Source organism: Carassius auratus, chromosome 27 (genome assembly GCF_003368295.1).
Source record: "Carassius auratus strain Wakin chromosome 27, ASM336829v1, whole genome shotgun sequence".
Classification (NCBI taxonomy): Eukaryota; Metazoa; Chordata; class Actinopteri; order Cypriniformes; family Cyprinidae; genus Carassius; species Carassius auratus.
In genome coordinates this window covers 28729942-28743384 of record NC_039269.1, presented here as the reverse complement: position 1 = coordinate 28743384, position 13443 = coordinate 28729942, and positions in this window count along the sequence as shown.

The window sequence follows — 13443 nt, the reverse complement described above, 5'->3', positions numbered from 1 at the left end:
ATTTGATGGTGAACTTTCGAAGCCAGACATTTACCTGATGAAAGTCATAATTGAAGTAGAAATGTGTGTGTTTGATAATATAAAATAAAAATGTACTTTTCAAGATTAAATAAAATTGTAAGGAGTAAAAAGTACTGTATCTAAGTAAAAGTAGTCTGTTTAAATTGTAGTTGAGTCAAATACAAATCTCCAAAATAATACTTAAGTACAGTAATCAAGTAAAATTACTCAAGTATTTTACACATCTGTTTATCTATTTATTAAATATGTATTATTAAATATGAATTCATATTACTATAATATATAATGAAACAATAATAAGTTATATATATAAATATTACGTTTATCTCTTTTAAATCTATTTAACTTAAACTTATCTATTTTATTATATAATAATAATAATAATATGATAAATATTATATATAAATAGTATGGTATTATTAAATATTTGTTAAATGTTTTTTATGTATTACACATTTGTCTATTTATCTCTTTTTTAACTTAATTCCACATTCTTGTATTCTGTCTGGAATATATTTCTAGCCTCTCCATCACATCTTGCTCTTCAAAGGGATAGTTCACCCAAAAATGAAAATTCTCCTACTATTTACTGAACATCTGTCATCCCAGATGTTTATGACTTTCTTTCTTCACATGATTTAGTCCACATAATGCAAGGGGACAGGACCACTTCAGAAACCACACAAAGTGAACATGATGGTCAAGATTAAAACATTGGCATTTGTATTTTTCTTACATATGCCTGTAGTTTCACTTAAGAAGACAGTGATTAATTAACAGGGGTTGCATGAGATACTGTCATATTCTCTTAATTTTTAAAGATTAATTTTTGGATGTCCCATACACTTGGATTATATAAAGAAAAAAAAATCTTCTAAAACTCTTAGTTTGTGTTCATCCGATAAATGAAAGTCATACAGGATGGAGTTCTCTTTCAAACATTCGTTCAGTATCTCACTATGGGACCGCCTCAGGGCGTGGCCGATCGCAGAAGCACCTATAACACCAACTCTGCCAACCATGGCAGACCAATCGCTGCAGCAATCAGGGAGTCCTGCCTCCCTGTATATAAACTGCAGCCATCTGCCATTTCGTCATTCTTGCTCTCTTCCCCGTGAAGATTTCAGAAGCAGTCCTCGCAATAGAAAACCCAATAGATTCCTAACGTTTGTCAAGTGACTTGGCACTTAGAGTAAGATAACTAACGCTTTAAGGCGATTTTTTTACTTTAAGTTTTTCGATTTATTTTTCCAAGTTCTTAATGTGCTGACCACGCACCAAAAAGTAGGGGGAAAAGCTCTCTGTCGCAGCACAGTTGTCACGTTGTGGTGGGCTTACCGTATGAAGAGAGTGCTGGCTTAATGGCCACTGCAAAAGAGCCGGAGAGCCCCGGAGGAAAGGGTCGTCCTCATCTCTTCATCCGTGTGCGTGCGAAATGTGGATTCACACGGTCTCGGCATTACCTGCTTGGGTGCTAAACACGCTCAGGCAGCGTTGTCCAACCCGAAGGCTGTCCCCACTGTGCGACGTTCTCAGTCAAAACCCAAGAGCGAAGGCTTCGCGTTGCAGTAGCTGGGAAGTCGGACCCATGCCTCTCTTCTCAACCCAGAGAAGAACCGATGTATTGTCCACAGGTCTCCCGCTCCTGGGGTGAGAGGATGGAGAAGGTGTCACCTGTCCTTCCCCCGGTGTTTGAAGATCCGTTAGCGGGAGAGGAAGGTGACGATGACGAAGTGTTATAGACCATCCTCTAGGATAAGGATGACGATGATGAAGATGCTATTCTTCCCCCGATGCAGTCGCGTCCGCCGAGTGCACAGGATGAGAGCTCACCCTCCCCTGTGCAGACGGATACAGATCTTCTCGAGGTTTGTTCCAGGTTGACTAGCCATCCAGACCAGCAGATAAAGGAGCTGAAAGAGACTTCTGTCACGTCTCCCTCCAACGAGGCAGTTTATTCCAGCCATCCCCGCTGTGTGGCTGAAATGAAGAGGTTTTGGGATAAGCCTTTTTCCCACCGAGTACCTTTTAAGGGCTTTTCGAGGCTAGATGTCCAGGGAATGGAGGATTTGGGGATGGCTGATCCTCCCCCTGTAGAATCATCTGTGGCGAATCATTTGAATCCGAGCCACAGGGCAGCGATCTCTTCAACTGGGGCCTCGTTGCCAGGGAAAACAGAGTGCTTCGCTGCCTCCATTTTTCAAAAGATTTATAAATCTTCTGCACTGGCCGTACATGCTTTTAACGTGACGTCCCTCCTTATGGCCTATCAAGTGGAGTTATTAGAGGAGATGGGGCGTCAGCTGGACTCCTGTTCTCCCAACCCAGCGCTCTGGGAGGAGATATGTGTCATTGCAGGTTTAAACCTGTACACGTCCCGTGGAGCAGTTCAAAGCTGTGGTCGGACTATGGGCTTAGCAGTTGTGGGAGAGAGATCACTATGGCTGGGTTTGTAAGGCCTCTCTGACAAAGAAAAAATTGAGTTTTTGGATGCCCCTATCGATCCAAAGGCCATGTTTGGTGTGACGGTAACAGCTATGCGTCAGCAATGTGACCTGCGGAAAAAAGAAGGGGAAGCATTCAAGGTCTGTCTCCCCAGAAAGCCGGCAGCTTGTCCTTATCACGCAAGCTGTCCATATTTCAGGTCTTCAGGTAGAGGAGGTCTTTCTGATTATCAACCTTCCCGTCCTGCTCTGCCACAACAGCCGGGAAGCGTGGGCCCTCAGTCAAAGCCTGGTTTCATGAAACTGAAACAATCATTCGCAGCCACAGCAGCGAAACACCAGTCGGCCCCCCCTCGGAGGAACAAAAAGAGGCGTTCGACCTGAGACATCGGTTTGGCAACAAGAAGGGTTTGGAGACAGCACTCAGGGTTTCTCTGTCCTATCCCTTCAAAACGATTGCTTTCTCCCTCCTGCAGGGAAATGGAGAAGGAATTTAAGTTTGCATAGTGTTCATGTGGGCAGTTCAAAGTCCAGTGTTCACGGGAAAATAGCCCATGTTCCCTTGGCGCCCCCCAAAGTATTGTCTCTCCCTCCACTTATGAGGTTTGTTCTGAGGGAGGAAAGACAAAAGTTTGTAAGCATCTCATCACAAATAAAGTTTTCTCTGTCCGCATCCAAGCCAAGGGCTGAGGGCACAGAGTTTGATAAATATAAAAAGATACCACAAAAAAGTAAAACAATCACAAGAAATAACAAATATAACTCCTTCAACGGAGCGTTATTCCCCCCTCACTCGCTGCTCAAGCGGAGAACTGGCACACATGCACAGTTCATCCCCGGGTTTTAACCACGATAGACAGAGGATACAGACTTCAATTCGCTGTAAAACCTCCTGTGTTCAATGGAGTGTTAATTTCAGTGGCCCAGGGGGAAGCAGCTCAGCTTTTAGAGGAAGAAATATCCTCTTTAATGAGACAAGGAGTGATGAGAATGATTCCAACGGAGGAAAGCCAGACGGGCTTCTAAGCCCATTTTTTTGTGATTCTCAAACGAGGGTGTGGTCCCATTTTAGACTTACAGGTCCTCAACAAACACCTCAGAAATTACAAATTCAAAATGCTTTCGATCAGAACTTTGTTTCAAAGTATTCATCAAGGGGATTAGTTCACCTCAGTGGACCTTCAGGACGGTATTCATCATTCTGTACCTCACATTGACATACTGAAAGTGTCAACCTGTTTGTACATTGCCTCTTGTACATCCCTGTGTATCTTAATATTTAAGACTACAGTTTACTTTCATGCACGTTATTTTCCGTTCTATATTGAATTCTACAGTATACATCTTTTTGTCGAAGCTGCTGGTCCGGCACTGGGACCTGTCCGTAGTTCTGAATGTGCTCTCAAAAGCCCTTTTTGATCCCATTGATAAAATTGCCTTGAAGCTACTAGCTCTAAAGACGGTTCTGTTACTCACTCTCACTACAGCAAAAAGGGTGAGCGAACTTCATGCTTTATCAGTTCACTCCTCATGTATGATGTTTGCTCTGGGTTCGTACCAAAGTGTTCAATCAGTGGTCCTGCTAGTTATTCATCCACCAACCTTTGTATCCCCAGAAGAGGAGAGGTTACACAGTTTATTCCCTGTTCATACTCTGCATATATATGTTCAGAGAACACATACACTTCCTAAGAGCAATCAGCTGTTTGTCTCTTGGGCTGATCTTGCAGAGGAAGACCTCTCTACCATCAACGACTTTCTCATTGGGTGGTGGAGGCTATCGTATTATGTTACAATAATTAAAATTTGGAGCCTCCAATAGGACTAAGAGCACACTCTACTAGAGGCATGACTACTTCCTGGGCTCTGTTTTTGAGGCATCTCTATTCAGGAAGTTTCTATAGACTGGATGTGACAGAGCCCTCTCTGGCCCATTCAGTTCGGGGAGTGAGTGGTCAGGTTGTATAATGCAATTTTACTAAAGGACCAGTTCCTCATATTATTCAGTTTCCACCTCCGTCGGGAGCTATGAATCAGATAATTACACAGCCTTTCTTAGTCTGCTTTGTCAGCATATCTGCAATACGGGAGTTGTCTATTTCCCATAGTGAGATACTGAACAAATGTTAGAAAGAGAACGTTCTGACATAACCCTGGTTCTCTGATAACATGAGTGAGGTATCTCACAAAGATTGTCCTCCTTGCCTATCCTGCACGGAGAAGAGATATGCGGAGAATGACGAAATGGCAGGTAGCTGCGGTTTATATACAGGGAGGGAGGACCCCCTGATCACTGCAGCGACTGGTCTGCCATGGTTGGCAGACGTGGTAAACCATAGGTGCTTCCGCGATTGCCCACGCCCTGAGGCAGTCCCATAGTGAGATACCCCACTCGTGTTATCAGAGAACCTGGGTTACGTCAGTAACCCAACCATTCCTTTTAATCCCTTTCCCTGTATCTTTTCTTGGTGTTCCGTTGGGTTTCATTTTAATTGTACGTTGTTGTTGAACTAAATATACGTTTGACCTGTGCCATTGCATTTTGTAATTCTCTCCCTTTAACCATTCTTCTGTATGTCTGTCAGAAGAAAAGCACTTTTACTTTTTTAATACTTGAGTTTTAACCAGATACTTGTACTTTTAATTGAGTAAAAATTTTTGAGTACTTTTTACACCTCTGTAGATGATGGATCTCTATTTAAACATGCACTTCTTTTAGTTCAAGGTGCACGCCTAAATGGTCAAATTTGAAAAAATGTAGTTTGTTTGTTTGTTTGCAATTCTGCTGGTCTCTACAATGAAGATGTCATAGCAACCTACAAATACATATTTGATATTTATCACTGTCTTTAAATAAATCAGATAAAGTTTTGGTCATTTGGCCCCTTCATAATCATGTTAAATAATCGTGATTATGATTTTTGCTGTAATTGAGCAGCCCACTTTATATATCCCTGTTGGTTAATTTTTGGTTGTCAGGGTCCAAGTGACAGGTACATTTATGTTGATCCCTAAATTAGTAGTTTAAATTAGTCACTAAAACATGTAACATAATTTTACAATAGTGTAACATTTTCTAAATATATTTTGTGTGAATTGTTTGTTCCTGCAGTAAAATAAACATTGTTGTGGATCTCAAATGAGCCTGTGAAATTAGGTGGCTAAAATTCACAATAAATAATAAAAACACTCTTTGAAACGTTTCACTAAATACTAAATATCAGTCTAGGCAATATTTTCTCATATATTCACCAAAGAGGCCAAAATGAGCATTGAAGCTATACTATATTTATATTTATAAAATAGACAAATTATAGTGCCATTCCTTACAAGCGCTATTTATTTTAAATTAAGCCTATAACAAACTTATTTAAAATGAAACTGCACCTTGTGGTGGGTTCATGCACCCCTCATTTGGCATGGATTTTTTCCATGAGTGACTCGTTAGATGCAGCATATCATTTTGTTTCTAAAATGTTGTTTATTATGTAAAGAAAGTTTTATACTTCTCTTGTGTTTGAATATTTATAAAACAGCATCCTTCACATATGCAAAAAAATGTGTTTGGAAAAAACAGATATGGAGATGCTCTAGAGACACAACCTGCACATTGTATTATATAAAGGTACTCTTGTACATTAGATTTAATTCAAAACTTTTTTATTAGTATACCTTTAAAATAACAGTGAAATGAAATGTGCTTGCAGTCACTGTTTCCATGAACCTCATCGTCAAATGTAGAAAAACAAAGCAGTACTGTCTACTTGTCACACAGACACAAGAAATATATTTATGGAAACCTTTACTTACCAGTTTTTAATTGTTTGTTACTCTTGCACTAGCGTTATTTTGTTCTTATTATTTTGCATCAGAGCTCTGTGCTTACTTTTCTTTTTAGGAACAATTTAAGGAGGAACTTCTTATCAATAATCCAAAATTTGATCAAAAATTAGCTGGTGATATTTGACTAATTAAAGTTATTTACTGTGGATTTTTTTAACCTTTATAATGATATTTTTTTAAATATTAAAAGTGTCATCTTTCATGTCAAATATATATACATATATAGTCCTGACGACGGTTTGCTGTTTATTGTTTTCTTTATTATTTTAGTTTGTTGTTTTTGGAGGTATTCCGGGGGAGAGAGTAATCTCTTAATCGGTACCCTCTGAAGACTAGTTAGGTTATAGTTAGCTTGATGGTTAGGTAAGTAGGACCGGAGTGCGTTGGTTTATTCCTAATTGCTTATACATTGGGTTTTCTTTTGACTTCTTGTAAAGATGGCAACCTTTGAGTTGAGTCAATTTATAGATCAACCTAGTGTTGAAGTATTAGAGACATGTCGGAAAAATGATTTGTTTCTCATTGCTCAAACATTATGAGATTTCTATCTCTAGAACACTGCGTAAAGAAGAGTTAAAAGCTTGTTTGGTGGCTAGTTTGACTACTAAGGGGGTATTTCCTTCTATGGAAGCTGTTCCTGTTGCAGCAGCGGAGTTGGCGGCACCGGCTGCAGGAAGTCCTCCCTTACGTGTGTTGACTGGTGATCCAGTCACTCCAAACATCTAGTTTGAAGGGTAATTCTGAGACCCCAGCAGGTCCATCAAAAATCGAGTATTAATTCTGTCTCGACTGATACCGCATCGGAATCTGTAGTAGCGCATTTTCAACTCATTTTGATGTTGTTAAAAATATCTCTATTGTTCCACCCTTCCGTGAGAAGGAAGTTGAATCATATTTTCAAGCTTTTGAACGAGTTGCAGTTGCTTTAAGATGGCCAAACGAAGTTTTCAACGAGCATTTTATAACAGGGGTTCGTAACAATAGCCTTTGGTGAGGTCTAGGGTGCTGATATACCGGGCCCTTCCTAGCCGGTCCAGCAGTTCATCCACCCGAGGCATGGGGTACCCATCGAATTTGGAGACTTCGTTCAGGCGGCGGAAGTCATTACAAAAGCTGAGGGTGCCATCCGGCTTTGGGACCATCACAATGGGGCTGGACCACGGACTCCAGGATGGTTCTATTACCCCCAACTTTAGCATCTGTTGGACCTCTTCCTCAATAGCCTGCTGACGAGCCTCCGGGACTCGGTAGGGCCGTTGCCTAACGATGACTCCTGGGGGCATCTGGATATGGTGTTGAAGCACGTTGGTCTGCCCGGGCTGAGAGGAGAACACATCCTGGAACTGACTGACCATGTGCTGCAGCTCCTTCTTCTGGGCAGCAGAAAGGTGGGGGTTGACATCCACAACCACTGGCTCGATGAGGCTCAGGGCAGCTACTTGGTCCCGGGTCCCCACCCATTTCTTTAGGAGGTTGATGTGGTAGAGTTGCTCCGCCTGCCGTCGTCCCGGCTGTCTCAGGCGGTAAGTGACCGGTCCAATCCTCTCCACGACCGAGTAGGGTCCCTTCCAGGTGGCCAGAAATTTGCAGGCGGAGCTGGGGAGCAGGACCATGACGCGATCTCCCGGTTGGAACTCCCGTGGTTGGGCTGCCAGGCCGTAATGACGTTGCTGCGCCTGTTGGGCTCTGGTGAGGTGTTCCCGGACTAACGGCATCACTCGGTCGATCCGTTCCCTCATTTGCCGGACATGTTCGATGACGGTATGATGCAGGGCCGGCTACTGCTCCCACGCTTCCCGGGCCACGTCCAAGAGGCCCCGGGGTTGACGGCCAAACAAGAGCTCGAAGGGGGTGAAGCCAGTTGAGGCCTGGGGAACTTCGCGGATCCCAAAGAGCACGTAGGGGATCATGAGGTCCCAATCCCGCTTGTCCTCCGTCGCCACACGTCTGAACATTTGCTTGAGGGTCTGGTTAAATCTCTCTACGAGGCCATCAGTTTGGGGGTGATAAACAGTGGTCCTCAACTGCTTCACCCGCAGCAGCCGGCAGAGGTCAGCCATTAGCCGGGACATGAAGGGGGTTCCCTGGTCAGTCAGGATCTCAGAGGGGAGGCCGACTCGGCTGGGCAGCAGAAACAGCTCCTGGGCGATGGACTTCGCGGTGGCCTTCCGCAGGGGGACTGCTTCTGGGTACCGGGTGGCATAGTCGACGATGACCAGGATGTGCTCATGCCCTCGGGCAGACTTCGGCAACGGCCCCACTATGTCCATTCTAATCCGCTCGAAGGGCACCTCGATGATAGGCAGCAGGATGAGCGGGCTGGGGGGAGGAGTCCTGGGCGACGTGGCCTGACAGGTCGGGCAAGCTTGGCAGAACCGTTTTAACTCTGCGTCCAGGCCAGGCCTGGCCAATGGAAGCGGTCATGGATGCGTTGAGCAGTATTGGCTGCCGTGAGGTGTCCTGCCATGGGGTGGGAATCTCCATCTCACGGGCCGGTACTTGGCGAGTGTCTCTGTGCACACAGGTAATTGGTAGGAAGTTTTTCCGGCCGCTTCGAGGGGCGCACAGCCGCGACTGGATGAGGGTGACCGCGCTGCCTGAGTCCAACAGGGCCCGGAACAGTCTTCCATCCACCATCACGTCTGCTTCGGGGGCTCCCGCCGGCACCCGTTGGTGAAGAATGCAACCTGCCAGCCAGGCTCGCGGAGGCAACGGTGGTTCGGCACTTGGCATGGGCTCATCTCGCGGTGGGGGAACCGTCGGCCTGCTGACTGGTCGCGCGGTGCCTTCGAGCGGGCGTCACTCCTGGACCACCCTCCGGGGGAATGGCGGCAGCGGGTCCCCTGCCCCGCTGGGATGGACAGCATCCACCAGCTCGATCGCCTCCACTAGTTCCCGGACGTTACGTGGGTTCCTCATGCCGATTGCCTGTCGGTGGGCGCGAGGTAGTGCGCGCAGGAGGCGATCGACCACCACTCGTTCCGCTACCTGTGAGGGTTTCCTTCCAGCAGCCAGGCTGGCACCCGGGGCTTGTATTCCCACTCGTGGAACTGCTGGGCGGTGCTTACAGGGGAGAGGCCCAGCCTCGCCAGGATCTCTCGCTTAACTTTGACATAACTGTCGGCACTCGTCAGGGGAAGCGAGAAGTAAGCCCTCTGTGCTTCACCGGTGAGTAGGGGTGCCAGCGCACGTGCCCACTCGTCCTCTGGCCATCCCTCTGTACTACCTACCTGTACTGCCCACATTCTCCACCACTGTCACGGGGTGAAGAATCACTCGACAAGAGGTACGTGAAATCAAAAGCCCAGGAGGGTGGATTTATTGTCACAGTGATGCCTGGTGAAAGGTGCTGCTCTACTATCTGGTGGCCGGTGCTTCCCGTGTGCTCTTCTGTGCCAGTTAAGGTGAAAGTGGGTGTCCAAACGTGCTCCAAAGTGGCTGTGCTGTTGGTCACTCGCTGCTTTCTGCAAAGTGAAGAGAGAGGGATTAGACCAGCGTTGCATTCGGTTCAAGAACCTCGTTTGAGTGCAGTGTTTTTGTTCACCCACTCTACCTCCTTCTGGCGAATTCTCTCGTCAGAAACAACAAAGTGCAAATGTGTGTATGAATCTGTGAGATATTAATTTCATTGTGTAAACGGCTTCAGTGATTTTAATAAAATTAACTATTACTTCATTATAGTAAAAGTATAGTAGGACTAACCATTATTTTTAGGGGATTGATTACCATTTGTATAACTATAGTTTTACAAAAAAAAATAAAAAATCCATGGTTAAACAATGGCTGGTGTAAATTATGATTAGCAAACCCATAATTTGTTAACTTAGTTACCATGGTTTTATAACCATGGCTTATTTTCATAAGGGTTATCTGCCTCAACTCCCTCTAAACCTATCATAAAACAGTATGAATATTTGTAAGCTAAATTACTACTGTAACTTTACAAAAGATAATAATGATTTTATTTAGCATGCAGTATCCTGATTGATGATAGTAATATGACTACAGGTATTCAAGGGCAAGCTCTAAGAGGGTTTAGATCTGACCTGTCCGATCTCTAGTCAAGTCAAGTCAAGTCACCTTTATTTATATAGCGCTTTAAACAAAATACATTGCGTCAAAGCAACTGAACAACATTCATTAGGAAAACAGTCTGTCAATAATGCAAAATGATAGTTAAAGGCAGTTTATCATTGAACTCAGTGATGTCATCTCTGTTCAGTTAAATAGTGTCTGTGCATTTATTTGCAATCTACCATTTTGTTTATTTAAAGGGGTCATGACATGGGTTTTTTTGTTTTATTATTATGGTCCCCTAGGTGCAATTATAGTATTACTATAGTTAAAAAAAAAAAAAAAAAACTTTTAAAATGTAGTGATTTATGACATTTTCCCACCCTGTTTCTCATCCTTTGATTCAAACAGTCTGTTTTGGGTTGTTTCCCCTTTAAGAGTTCAGTGTTAACGCCCACTGTTATGATTGGCTGACGACATTTGACGGAACATTTGCGGATTGAGCGTAACTGTTTAGTAGCGAGTGATGCATTCGAAGCGATGGCTCTTGCAATGATAAAACCTTATATGTTTGAGCCGGAATCAGATGAGGAGTCAGAGGAAAACTGACCATCACCACAACAACGAAGACTGGATCAGCCCGTGTCCACATGGAAAGTGAAACTATTTTGAATTAATAAAAAAATTGTAACCCCAGACACTTGAAAACGGATTATTGCTGCATAATTATTCTATAGCTTAATATGCTAACAGTTCAACATTATTTACCTAATTTCAATGAAATTATAGGGTGTACCACGGACAAAAATGCATGCACAGGCCATATTTGAAGATGCAGCATTGATAAGGTAACAATTTTTAATCTTCTATTACATGTAGGCCTACTAGAAAGGCGACATATTTTCAAGATTCTCTTATACAAATAAACTGCATCCATTTTTCCCTGACGTCAGGATCTTTCGGCAGCGTATTCAAAGATGTTGTTTGTCCACAGCCAGGAACAGCACATCTGCGTAGCATTGTAATTTTCCTGTACACAGACCCACTCGCTGTCCGTCGACTGAACACTTGTGAGGTGCGCGGCCATAGACAGTAAAATAAATGGACACAGCGACCCCATTGGAACTCAATTGAGACAAATGAAGCCCAGTTTTAGCGTTTTTTAGCACTTCCGTTTCTGACGCGCAGACTCAAACGAAGCTTGACGACTTCAGCAACCTGTCTGCCAGATGTAAATCTTCTAAGTGGCTGTGCGTGCAAACTGCCATCGTTAATCTTGCAGAGACGGCGAGCTTGAGCGGGGAGTTCTTTGGCGTGAGTGAGCAGGAGTAAGTATTCTGATTAATTATTTTGTATAGTATTTTAAAATGTAACGCCAGTACGCCATATTAAGCCTGCGAGCTTCTCCACCTGTCTGTACGGTAATGCTACAGAGAGTCGAGTGGTTGTGACGCAATGGTTAGCCTATTTTTTACAAAAACTGTTTATACGGGGCCATAATGTAACATAGAAGGTAATGGAGCCCTTTATACATTGTCGTGTATCTTAAGAAATAAATAATGGACAAACAGAGTCTTTAAACGCCTCAGATGTAAAGTTATTCGCTGTCAAAGTGACGCCAAAATGAATGGGAGTCAATGGGAATGCTAACGCAAGTGAAGTTCTGCTAAAAGATGGCAGCCCCCACCCGACTTCAACTTCCGGTCGAGTTCCTTGCCCCTTGCGCGCGGCGCGACAATGATCCGAAATGAGCGTAGTTGTCTTGTGCTGGAGGCGGTCATATGCAAATGGTTGGAACGTCACTTCGCACCGTGACGTCACTTCTTTCCATGGATCTAGAACAAGCTGTATTTAGAGCTTGATTAAATAAATGGCTCGTTTATAATGGGGAGGACGTCTTAAGCTATGAAACTTGCAGGACGTTTTAATGGTACAAAGACCTCTTATATTCCAAAAGATCAAGGCAAATTTGGTTTCTCATTTCATGACCCCTTTAAATGGGGAGTCATCTCATTTATCACTGTCACGACCGGGATACAGGAAAACACAGAGAGAGATCCACGTGCAGGTATTTTGTTTTTTATTAGGGGTAATCCAAATCGTAAACAGTCCAGGCAGGGGTCAAAACCAGAGTAGCAACCCAACAACATAAACAGGCATAAACACAAGGCAAGAGCAAGACTACGAAAATGTTGTGATACCAATACAAGGACTCAAGACTAAGACAGACAGGGTATAAATACACAGGGAAATGACAAACGCTAATGGGGAATGGGCTGAGTGCAATGATTAATGATTAGTGACAGTTGAGTGCAATGAGAAGACAGAGATTGTGGAGAATGTGTTTCAGGAAGGGACAGACACTGTGGGGAAGGAGGACATCTAGTGGTTACCCAGGGAACACAAACCAGACACTGTGACAATCACCAATAAAATATGGAGTGCCACAAGGATCGGTCCTACGTCCTCTTCTATTTTCAATTATCTAGGCTATCAGAGTGTATTAAAAATGTAAAAGAACACCTGAGAAGAGATTATGCCAACCTCTCAAAGGGCCTCAGATGATTCTAACCCTAAAACCTGGTGCAGATTAATGCACAGGCTTGCATAGGCTGCAGCCTAGGGGCCCCACGTGTGCAGGGGGCCTCGGATTGGCCAGACTTTTTTTTTTTTTTTTACTTAAGCGCGAACCAGGCATGGCACGGCGCATCATTCTAGTTTCCAGTTTGGATGGGCCAGACAAATTGTGAACATTAAATAAAAAATGTTATCCAATCCCTGTTTAACCTAATAAAAATTACTGACTATTATACTGTTAAATTATTTGTGAGTATACATAATATAGATTTTAATAGCTTGATGCTCTTTAAATATTTTGTTGCATTGTAAAAAAGTTTTAGTGCATAGGACGAACCTATCCTCGTTCGCTCTCCATGGTTCTGACCAAAGAAGAGCGCTTTGGAATCTCCATTACGCATCATATGCATCATACCTGGGCAGCGTTTCCCGATAATGCTGTCTCTTCGCACTACGAAGACTCTTAAGGTAAAACTTAGCTAAAGGTATACTACCACTAAAGGTATACCATTGCCAGGCGTCTTCAGGGCTATCATCCACTCGC